This window comes from Lonchura striata, chromosome 6, assembly GCF_046129695.1.
Source record: "Lonchura striata isolate bLonStr1 chromosome 6, bLonStr1.mat, whole genome shotgun sequence".
Lineage (NCBI taxonomy): Eukaryota > Metazoa > Chordata > Aves > Passeriformes > Estrildidae > Lonchura > Lonchura striata.
This window is the reverse complement of record NC_134608.1, coordinates 59648297-59660181: the sequence shown is the minus strand read 5'-3', so window position 1 is coordinate 59660181 and position 11885 is coordinate 59648297. Positions and strand designations below refer to the sequence as shown.

Genomic DNA, 11885 nt, shown 5'->3' with positions numbered 1-11885 from the left:
TCCTTCCTTCCTTCCTTCCTTCCTTCCTTCCTTCCTTCCTTCCTTCCTTCCTTCCTTCCTTCCTTCCTTCCCTCCTCTTTTTTTTTTTAATAATTTCTCACAGTTATAATTTAGCAACTGTGTCATTTGACATTTTCAAAACACTTGCTCAGAATGACAGGTATCATTAGGGTTTAGGTCTACTAATTCTGAATTATGCTTGTGAATGAAAGTTTGATTTTTATATAAAGTGTTCTGAAGATTCCTATAAATAGAGAAATATTTGTATAAATATAGAATTTAGGATATCCTTTGAAAACAAAGCAGTTTTATGGATGTCTTGCATTTCCCAAAGGATGCTCTGCTGTAATTTAATGGTTCCAGACTTCTGTCCTTTTTGATTGTAGTAATCTTGTTTATGGAGTCCTTTGCATGCTTGCCTCTGGGCATGAAATCGGATCCATTTAGGATCTTCCTCCCAAATTTTTTCCTCTGTGTTCCTTGCTCTGGCAGGGCTTTTTGGAACCTCTCTAGCAACAGGTTAAGCATTTTCTTTTAGATTTAGGGTTGAATCATGGATCAGCTACCTGGAACAGCTACATTTGTCATTGAGTCTAGAAACATGATTTCTCAGCCACTCTTTTCCATCACACTGATGATTTTTTCCCATATCATTTTAGTTATTTTGTGTTTGGGGCTGCCATATCCTAGTTAATTCTCCTTTTGTATTTGTACATTACAGGCATCAAAATTGTAAATTGGATTGAAAAATGTCTCCTTGGACTGGCTTGAAAGTGAAACAAAGACTTTTGAATGGATATAATGTGATGATTATGATCCTCAAATGAAGGGAAGTAATAATTTTTTTCCTATTTATCAGTTTTCCAAAAGAGCCTGGAGGTTTCACAGAGATGTGCAGTTCAGCAGGGTGAGTTGGGTATGGCAGTGGAAAACTCCTTCACTGCACAAATTGCTGTGAGATATTTTATTGCTTGAATCATTGGCTAGGACAGACAAGAAATTACGGTATTGTCTTAAAAATTGCCACACCTGGGTTAGTCCTTGCTGCTTCTTTCTTCCTGCAGTTTAGCTCTCAACCTCTGGGCATCCTTTGAACTCTTCCTCCAAAATTACTTCTCCAGGGATTTCAAATTTCTTCTCTGGGGTTTCATTCTAACCAAACCTGGTATTCTGCTTCTGAGGCTGTGTTGTGTGTCTTGCTATGCATGTTGATTTTTAGATTCAGACCTCTGAGCTATATTGAATTTGGGTCTCTGCCTTCCAAAGCTGTCACAGAGTAAGCTGAGGCTGAAAACCTCAGGCAGATCTAAGCCAGAGGAACTTCTGGATGCTTTTAACACCACATTAAGGGTGGGAACTGATGGAGAATTCTCAGATGAGACTTCAGTTAAGTTTAAAGTGAAGGAAATTCACCTGCAAAAGAAAAAGTGAACATTTCTTATTACCAGAAAAGAAACAATGATCTTTAGGCTGTTAGAAAAGCAATTTAGAAAGTTTAGACATATAATTTCCCTTAAATGCAATATTTAAAGGTCTATGTTTATTTGATTTTTAATAGTTCTATTAGTAAAAAGGAACTGGAAATCGTTGTAAGTGTGAAATACCCCCTGAAATGTGATTTAGAATATTTCAGCCATTTAAATAGTAGAGTTTCATTTTTATCAGCTTGTGAATTGACAACAGAAAAGGGTTGACATCTTATGCTATTTCACCTTTTGGACATCTCTGCTAAACTTCAGCTTAATGCTGAATTGTTTGCATATCAAAATTTGTTTTTTTTTCTAAAGTAAGGATAGATTCTTAAATATGTTAGATTGTTATGTTTACACTACTTGTGATCAATCCTGTATTTAACTCAACTATCCTAGATATTTCTGTTTGCCCAGGGAGATTGTCTTTTCCAGCTGTGTGGATTGTCACAGTGCTTTTAACATTTAAATTGCTACATAGAAACATTGAACCAGAGTTGAGGAGTGTGCAAGAGGAGACAGAATTTTCTGTTTCCTCCACTTCTATCCTCACTTGGTACAGTTGATTTTCACCACTCTTTTTATTGTGAAGGGCCTACATTTCTCCTCAGTAGAATTAAATATATCTGCTGAGGAGAAGGAACATCAGATTGCAATTAATATAATAACAATCTTCCAACTAAAATATTCATAGCTTCTTTTTTTTTTTTTTTTTTAAGCCTACATTTAATGTTCCAGAACAGGAGGTCATAGAACATAACCAAGTCCAACAAAGATTGCAGAAAGCATAATTCTTGTTATTAGCATCCCATCACCACATGAGGGTGACAGGTGGTGATCTACAAATGCCACCACACCCAACAGAAGCTCTCAGTGAGGAAATGAGCGCCTTCAAAAAGTGCAATTTTATGGCAGTGAAGAACAATTCAGATCTGTTATTGTTAGGTAACTCTAAGATAAATGTCAAAGTCAATATTTATGGTGCCTTGTGGGAACTCAAAATGTCTCTCAGACATTTTTAGAGGTTCCAGGCCTTGGTCAGAAGCATTCTAGACCCTGGCAGACAGCTGAAAAAACAACTGTGATTTTGAGTTTGAGCCATGGAATGAATTACCAACTTTGGAGGTGGAACGAGCAGTCACAAAAGGTTAGATAGTATAGTATAAGTAGTTACAAAGTAGAGGGGAAATTTTTTTAGTACTGTACAGGGGGGTTTTAACACATGTACAGGGGGGGTTTTCACTTTGTACATGGGAGTCAGAAGTTCTAAGATGGAGGAAAGTGGGCTGAACCCATCCTTCTTCCTTCTTCTTCCTTACCTCCATGTTCTTGGTGATGTTGGCACTCACAGATTGGTTTAGAGTAGAAAAACACTTGGTAACGTAGGTAGTAGGTATTGGGGAATAATTGTAAACATGTTATACGTAATATATCTTATAAAAGATAGCAGCAGCCCTGGGCGGAGGGAGAGACGAAGAAGACAGCAGATCGAGAGGATGTCGGGGGGTGTGTGTGCCTCTACCCAGGCCACTGATCAAATAGCTGCAGTCCAAGAACATAATCTGTTAGATAACTAGCAATAAACTGCCTTGAGACCGAACAGCTAAGCCTGCGGAGTTTTTCTTTGGAAGCACGGGTTGGAGAAGGAATTTCAAGGAATTTCACCACCACATGAGGACCCAAAGCAAGGCTGGGTTCTCACAGTGCCTGAAAACATGCTTTTTAGACTATTGGCTGTGTAGGATGCTGCACCCTGTAGTTATCTGCAAGAGCACTGGTGCTGCATGCAGACCTAGCAGTCATGTATTCTGGAGTTTCCTAAAATAACCCTGTGTCCTAATTTTTCAAGAGATGGGAAGAAAGAAATTTATGTAAGAGGGTCTTGATTACAAAATGTAAAATTATGTTTAAATAGAAATCTCTTTCAGAATTACCCATTAATTTTATTATTTAGTTGAGCTGTAGTTAACTATTTTAATTGATGTAATTTTCAAAATAAAAATGCCTATTGACTTTATTTTTGATCCATGAAATGATACACTCATATTGTTTACTTCTGAAATCAAATATGATACAAGAGTGGTGATAATAAGCACAAAACCAAATTTTGAACTCCAATGTAGCATGCATAAACAGCATGAGAAGATAGCATTTGCCAGTTATGAACTGCTAAGAAAGAAAGAGTTTTAGATTTATATGTCAGTCATTTTTTGAAATAATTTTTTGTGGATTTTTAATTTTTTTTTTCATTTTAGAGGTTTTTTAAGCTAAATAACACAAAATTAGGATTAAGGCAATGCTTTTATCCACTATGGTAGGTGCATGTTGGGAAAAGAAGAAACAAGACCAAAAAGTGCTCTGCTACCTTGTCGTCTCTCTTGGGATCATTGTATTGTGCCTGCTGTGACATTTAGGGCTCAGCTCCATCACTTGGCTCCAGACGTGCATTAAATCCCGAACTGAAAAAAAAAAAAAAATAGAGCTATAACTTCAACAATAAAGTATTTAAGGTTGGTACTTGCAGATCAACTATTTTGTCTGTCTTGGTTTGAACAGCCAGGTATCTGCTAAGGAAGGCAGGAGATTCTCTTGAAATGGAAAACGTAACTCCCGTCCCTCTAAATTATTACAATTTTTGAAATTAAGGGGCTCTCGGGCAAAGATATGGGAGTAGGAATAAGAGGTCTTTATTAGGGAAAAAATAAAAATAAAATAAAAATGCAGTAATAAAAACAACCCTGCCAGAGTCAGAGCAGCCCTGTCCCCTGTGGGTCAGGGAGGTGGCTCAGCCCCATCCCAGGGTGGCTCAGCCCTCCTGTAGTGCCAGCTGTGCTTCTGCTGGAGCAGGATCCTGCACAAGGGGGGAGTTTTCCTCTGGAGCTCCAGGGCTGGGGGAGATGGGCCTGGGCTCCTCTGGGAATGCAGGGGGAAGAAAGCTGCTCCTCTGGGAATGCAGGGGGCAAAGGCTGCTGTGCTGTTCCCAGGTCAGATTGTATCCAGGTAGGAATGTTTGGCTCCTCCCCTGGGCAGAGCATCTCCCCATGGATGATGGAATTTTCTCAGCCATGCAGGGACACTCACTGGCCACGAACAGGAGATAATTAATAATTAATGGTCCATGAACAACAGAGATCTCCTGGTGGGGGATTGGCTGTGGGACAGATAAAGAAAAGTGCCCCATGAACAGCAGAGAACTGTCCCAGCTCTGACAGATGGCAATAGAATACACACCCCAGCCACATCTTCTATTTGCAACCTAAGATGTGTCTCTAGTTGTGTTTGTTTGGTGCGGTTCTTTGAAGCTTCCTCTGGTGTAAAGGGCTGTGAATTTGGAGTCAGGCTCAGAGTTTCTGCTCCTCCAAAGAACAGTGAGAGCAGATTTACTGCTTGCACATAAAAACTAACGAATCTCTTCAAGCCCTGCCATAAAACGGCAATTCTTTTTGTACCTAATTAGAGGGCCTGAAAAAGAGGAAATTGGACCAAAACCCTGTAAAATTAGCTTCATCAGAACAAAGTGGAAACAGATGAAAAACCCACAGTGACTCTGTAATAATAACACTGCAATCCTTACATATCTTGGTTTTTATGGATTTCTTGCTCAAGACCCCATTTGAGTCTTCCCCCACATATTTAATCCTTATATTATGGATTTGCCTGCTTGGTGATGCTTATGGGCAAGTTAGTGTCCTGCTCATAGCCTTGTCAGATAGCAATTTCTTGGGCAGATAATTTTTTTCCCCTTTCCCAGGGTGTTTCCTTAGAAATAACATAGGAATTTCTGGGCAAAATCACTGTATTTTTGAGAACATTTCCCACATTACACATTTTGAGAACATTATGCTTACCCAGAATTTCTGGGTAAAATAACTGTATTTTTGAGCTAGTAAAAAAAAAAATCAGTGGTCTTAAGTTGAAGTGAAATTTGGTATGTTAATAATTTGGGCAAGGGTTTGAAATCTGGCAGGGAATCAGGAATGTGACATTTTCTGAAAATATCCCCAATTTAACCAACCTTCAAGGCTGGCTTCAAAAAATTGCACTTTGCACACGTGCAGTAAATGTGTGTTATGTTAGTAGCTTAAATCTGATTTCTAAACATTCCTAGGAGTAACAGAAGCACTGGAAATATCCAACGTAGTTTTCTTTGGTGAGAGTTACTCTGAAAAACCTGATGGAAGGCCTTTAACTTGGATCCAAAAAAGCTCCCCATTTGCAAAAAGGTTCCACCATCCCCTTTTGTCCTGGTAGATGTGGAATTAGGACTTGTGAAAAGGATCTTAGAAAATCCCATGAGCAAATGAACAATTCTATCATCTGTGTTTAGTGAGTATATTACAGAGCTGTTTGCTACTATAAAAAGTACTGAAAATACTTAATGGCTTCTTGCTTAATGAGATCAATTAATCTGTGAATGGAATTAGCAGTGGGTAAACATGGCCACAACAATATTATAGTACCTAAACATAGGCTTTGTGCTGGGGCTTGATAGCTTTTACAGGATTGACACTTGCCACTTTAGTATTCTTCTAGCATCCTTTTTGGGTGATGAGTTAATAGCTGTCAAAGTGGGACTTTGATGCTGTAAAAGGACTTGGTTTTGCATATTTATGAAGATTTGCTTGCACATTTGTAAATTTGGTTATTCACTTGAGGACACTTATTTATATAAATGGCTCAAAAAGCCTTGTCCACTAGCAATTTGTTAGAAAGTAATCTACACTAATTTCATCCCCTAGGAATATTTTTGGGGTCAAATATTATTTTTAGCTTAAGAAATTAATGATTAGGCCTCTTAACATTCTGAACTTGTGTTTTCACTTGGACTTTTAAGACGGTGCTAATGATTCCTGACTTCAGCTCTTGGTTGTGCTATCACCAGAGACTTAGACATATCCCATAAAATGCTTTTTGGAAGCCTTCTTAATTTCTGCTTTAGAGAATGCAGTGGACAGGTGATGATGAAGTGCAGGTATATTTCAATTTCTCTTGGAGGCCCAGATGAGATCCATCCTGCTGACAATGTCCTCTGCATATTGATTCCTCTATTGGTAAATTTAAATTGTAATTAGCACTTTTATGGAGGCCAGACACAAGCATGGTTTTCAGAGATGGGGATGCAGCAAAATTATTGCAAAAATTACTGAAAATACTTAATGGCTTCTTGCTTAATGAGAGTATCTTGGAACTCTAATCTGCTAGAAAGTCTCTGCTCTCCCCGCCATAAAAATATCCCCACTGTTCAAATCAGCACCTCCGTGCATTTATTTCCTCACCAAAACATTGGAAATTTCTTTTGGCTCTCACAGAAAATTCACAATAAGAAAGATTAAAAAAATATGCCATGAATGGAAAAGCATTTTTGAACTAAATTTTAGATGAAAGTGATTCATTAAACAAAAATTATATTATCTAACTGTTTTGATTTCTTCCCTCAGAGCAACTCATGTTTCATTTTCTCCTATTTTCATCTGTACTTTGTTTCTCTTACAAAAACAATAAACTGAGTATCTGGAGGGTTCCATTTTTTCTTCTTTTCTATTTTATCTTTCCTGGATATCAAGAGTTCAGGAATGTTAATTATTAAAATATGGGACATCGATGCTTTTGGACTCATCTGTTGAGGAAGTGTCAAAAAATTAGAGTGAAAAATGAAAAAGGAAATCAATGTAGGTAAAAAAATTAACTTAAACATATATTGTATTTCATTGTTATAGAATAAGAAAGCAGTGGCAAATAATTGGAAATGCTCCTTTTAAGTAGTATTTCTGGACCTTGAACAAATTGAAGTTTTTATGTTAAACAAAGCACACAGTGAAACAGAGAATAGAAAGTAAGGTGATGTACTTGAAAACTGTTCCCTGTGAATTTTTGATGAGATCCATTTGAATTCTTTTGAAGGAGTAAAATAATATTAAATCATATAGGATAAAAATTATGCATTTTTTCAGTGTTTCTAGAACCAAAACGTGCAACCTTTTAGTATAGTCCTATTAAAATGTCCTTAAACCCAGTTAGTTCAGAGTAGGTGCTAAGTGATGCAAATAGAAATGTTTTGTCAAGTATATTTATAATCCACTAATTTTTCCTTTGCAGGAGTATCTCAAGGGAAGTGTGGGCATGATGACATCAATCCTTCTTGTGCTGCCAGAATTAAACCTGTCCATAAAAGAGATGGGGAGACACAGTGAACCATTTTAAAGGATGGCAGAGTTCCCGTGGTAAGTTAATGCCCAAGCCAAACTACCTCCCTTTAAGGGCTCTACAACTCCTCTTCTCTGGCCTTTAAATATACATGATGTCTTTAAATGCCCCAATATAGGTAAAACCACAATCCAGCTGAGATTTAGTCTCTGTAATGCTGATCTAGGTCTGGATATTTGTGCTTTTGATTTATTAAAAATACGGATATTGATCTAGTACCGATACCCAACTGTGGCGGACAAAAGCTCTCTAACAGTTTAAAGTTAGAAAGTGTGTGTTTACAAAGCTCCTGCTCTGAATTATTAAAGAAATATGGATATTGGTCTAGTACTGATACCAAACTGTGACGGACAAACCCTCTCTACCAGTTTAAAGTTAGAAAGTGTGTGTTTATTCAATTCCGGGCAGCGTGCGGGATAGCTCCTGAATCCACACCACAGCTTCCAGGTGATTACAGAGTCCTTTTATCCATACAAATATTTAATACTCAAAATACAAATATATATTCACAATTTTAGTACATCCCATTCCTTAGTTTATATGCTAATCACTCCAAAAGCCATTCAGCATGCGTGGTTTGTTCCTTGACATGGGTTGGTGTCCCTTTCATGGGGAGGGACCCCAAAATAAGGAACTCAATGAAGTCTTCCTCCTTCTGACCTTTCTACCTTTTCAATGCAGATATGACAAATGAACTCTTGGTAGAATTCCCATTCCTTGTCTTCAATTGGTTTCAGAACAGAGGAGGCCCACAATTGTCTTATGTTCCTAAAAGCTATTTGTCAGTTTCTATATTCTTCATTATAAACCCAGCTAACTAAACATTGTGCTGACAAGCAATCAGTTATTAGTTAACTACTAACTCTTAACTTCATCAAGGCCTACCCATTTATTTTAATTAACTCTAGTAAGGCTTATTTTTAACTAAAATCTTAGCTCCTCTAAAATCTCTAAATTCCTTAAAATTTACATTTCACTGTCACACCCTCCTGGCCTATGAAAGTTTGCTGGTGCAGCTGGGAGGGAATGCCTGCTGCCATCCCACTTCAGGCCGTCCGTGCGAGCTGCAATCCATAATTCCAGCTCAGCCCTGTCTCAGGGAGCAGTTTCTCATAATTGCAACCTAAATGTTTCATGTGGCAGAAGGAAGGATGGGTGGGAAAAGCTCTGAGCGTGGAGTGTGAATGAGCTCGCAAAAGGCAGCGATGGCTCTTACCCTCTCTTGGTTATACAGATAAAATTGTGGGGAGAAAGTGAATCAAGAGTTTCCACCTCTCCTGTTGGATATTGAGGGGTTGTTTGTTTGTGGGTTTTTTTTAGGATTATGAATCTTAACCATGTAGCATTCAGAAAACAAATGCAATGTGTGCAATTAATGGCTCCATCCTACTGAGCTGCTAATTTAAAGAGATACAGTTTTTTCTTTAGCTGTTTAAAGGAAACCTTTCCTTGTGCTCAATAATTAAATAATTATTTCCACTTTATGCTTTCATATGACTTTTTCCTTTCTAAATTCAGTAAATTTCTGCAGAAGGTATGATTATAAGTAAATTCAAACACTTGCTTTGTGTTGTTTTTTCCTGTCTGTTATTTGTAATGCCACTTACTTGTCATAACCCTATGATTCATTATGAATAATGCAGTCCTAGTGAAAATGGCTTTATTGAAGTGAGGGTGCAATGGTTTCTTTGTAATCTCTTCTGTGTTTAATTCTTTGATTTGAAAATGCAGGTTTTAGAGACTCCACTTAAGAAGATGGATACAGAAATGCAGTAGAGCAGTTCAATTTTGGATTTTGCCTTTGTTGGTGAGTGAAAACCACATTCTTTACATGTGTAGGACAGCCTGCTCCTAAGTTCTGGTGCTGGTAACTAAGATACAGTGCAGTAAGGTGTATGTTTCTCAGAAATAATTCATTTATTAGAATTGTGGAGATGTCCATGTAAACATAATTGAGAATGGTTTGGAAGATTTTTTTAAAAAATCTAATTTCTCATATGCTATTTTGTATTTCTTTTGCCCTTGTTTTACCAGTAGCTTGTGGCTGTGTTATTCCTCTGATTTTGGTGGAAGACATTATGTTATTATCAGACATATCTGTTATTATTGTGAACCAGGAATACCCTATGATCATAATTTCTGGCTCTTTGCCACAGACCAAAACGCACATTTTTCAATATACTGAGCTGCTGGTTTGGAAATTAATGGAAATACTTCTTAAAAATTGTGGTGTTTTGCTCTGATTTTTTTTTTTTTTTAATTGCTATTTTCTTACATTTCCTCAATCTGCTTTTCCTTAGCTTATAAACTAGGTTGTCTTGCAATACATAATTTCTGTTTTTTAAAGAAAAATATTTCTGATACTTCTAAGCTATTTCTCACTGGAATTCATGCTGACTTGTATAAGCTGAGTAACTAGATTTAGAGATCTGTCCTATTAAAAGAACAAAAGTAAAAATTGATGTGTCTATGAAAATGATTGGAAAATTTAGAATAGTTTCACACATGCACCTGCGACATCATGAAAATCACTTTAAATTTAACAAAACTCTTTTGAAAAATTATTTTCTATTCTCTTGTAGTAATAATCTTGGAGAGCAGGTACTGATAAGTCTTGGGTAAAGTACTGAGTAAAACAGTGATGACCCACTGCACATATGGCTTACTCAGGGAAGAATCATCCACTGGCAGCAATTCAGTACAATCACAGAAATTCCTCCTGTGAAAGGTTTACCTTTTTTCCTTGTGTGTGATAGCCAAGGCATTTGTATTCCTGAGCATGTACAGATATTAGATAATTTAAATCAGGGAATGCACTTCTTTCCCAATTTTCCTTCTTTGATCCAATACAGTAATTTGGTTTATACCTTTGAATAGCTTTGGATCCAAGCAGAAGCTGAAGGTGCTCCACAATCTCTTGACTCCAGAATGTGTGACTTTGCTGTTGTTAACCCAGGGCACTGAAGGTGAGTCCATATCTGACTTCTAATCAAAACCAAATCTGCTTCACCTTCCCTGTGATAAGCCTGGATTTTGACTTTGTGTGGGCTCCACAGTGATTTGTGAGTGATACACAGAATGAGAAATCCTTTTTCCAAAGGGCAGGCAGACCTCAGATATTTGCTCAGCTTGCTAGATTTACTTAAATTTCAAACAGCCAGGAAGAATATCAACTGAGAAACTATTACTATTGAAAAGAGATTTCAGAATACATTGAAATAAATGTGTTAAAAGTCTGTGACTTAGCAGCTGGGGATACACCTACTTATATAGAGACACATAAATCTCCTTTCCTGCCCAAAAAAACCAATAAAAAATTGCATGGCAGTTCTAGGGTATCACCTGGATTCATCTGAGTTTGCCAGGTTTGCAGTCGTGCCAGATTAAATTTATGTACAAACATGTTCCTGTTGTAAAGGAGATCTGTGTGTCCTCCCAGTCACAATGTGAGATTCAGTATAGTAATAAATTGGCTTGATGAGCACGTGTGAGCCATCCCTACTTTAGTTTTACAACCCTGTCAGCTCTACGGTGACAAACACCTCAGAACCAGGTTTGTTTTGGACAGTTTTCCCCCAAAATATTCAGTCAGCCTCCATTTTTATCCCTCATGGCACCGTTTGAATTGCAGGAGCAGCCAATAAACCTGTGGGGGATCCCCTCCTGCACTGGGAGGAATCAGAGTGGACTGATGGCTGATTTCACCCTGAGCTGCTCCACAGGAACAGATTTTAGCCAATCTGTGCCCCAGCTGCTCTGCAGGTAGGTTGGTTCCAGGTAGGAGGGTGCTTTTACCTGCTTGGGAAATTCTTACAGTGGAGGCATCAATTAAATATCCTTACACAAGCTGTGCTTAGAGATGCCTCAGAAACATTTTCTCTGTGCTTGAGAAAAGAAGAAGCCTTTTCTTCACAGCCAGTCTGCTTCTGGGACCTCTTTCAGGTGTGTTCCTGATTCCAGGCATCTCCTCATAATCCCACTGGGTGCTATAGAAGGTAACTAAAGAAGCATCCAGATGAATTTTTTTTTTTTTTTTTTTTGCCCAACCATGAGTAAAATATCTGTTGATCATCACAGTTAGCTCAGTCTCCTACTCCTCTTGAGATTTTGGTAGCTTCTCTCCACCCCATTTCTGTGATTTCTTGCATCATATATTGCTGTACTCAAAGAAATTCTTCCTATGCAAGGGAAAAGAATACCCAAAACTGCATA

The 11885-nt window shown here is 37.7% G+C and overlaps 2 long non-coding RNA genes across 2 annotated transcripts in view; both read left to right on the top strand.

Moving 5' to 3' along the window:
- Positions 1-3935, top strand: part of LOC116183762 (uncharacterized) — a 12465-nt gene extending 8530 nt beyond the window's left edge. Inside the window, exons 2-3 of the long non-coding RNA XR_004148456.2 lie at positions 722-907; positions 3788-3935. This is a non-coding gene — a long non-coding RNA (uncharacterized LOC116183762). The remainder of the gene's footprint in view (positions 1-721; positions 908-3787) is intronic.
- LOC110469129 (uncharacterized) overlaps positions 1-11346 on the top strand; it is a 55276-nt gene extending 43930 nt beyond the window's left edge. Inside the window, exons 3-6 of the long non-coding RNA XR_013340114.1 lie at positions 7566-7690; positions 9405-9480; positions 10551-10639; positions 11305-11346. This is a non-coding gene — a long non-coding RNA (uncharacterized LOC110469129). The remainder of the gene's footprint in view (positions 1-7565; positions 7691-9404; positions 9481-10550; positions 10640-11304) is intronic.
- The last annotated feature ends 539 nt before the right edge of the window (positions 11347-11885 follow it).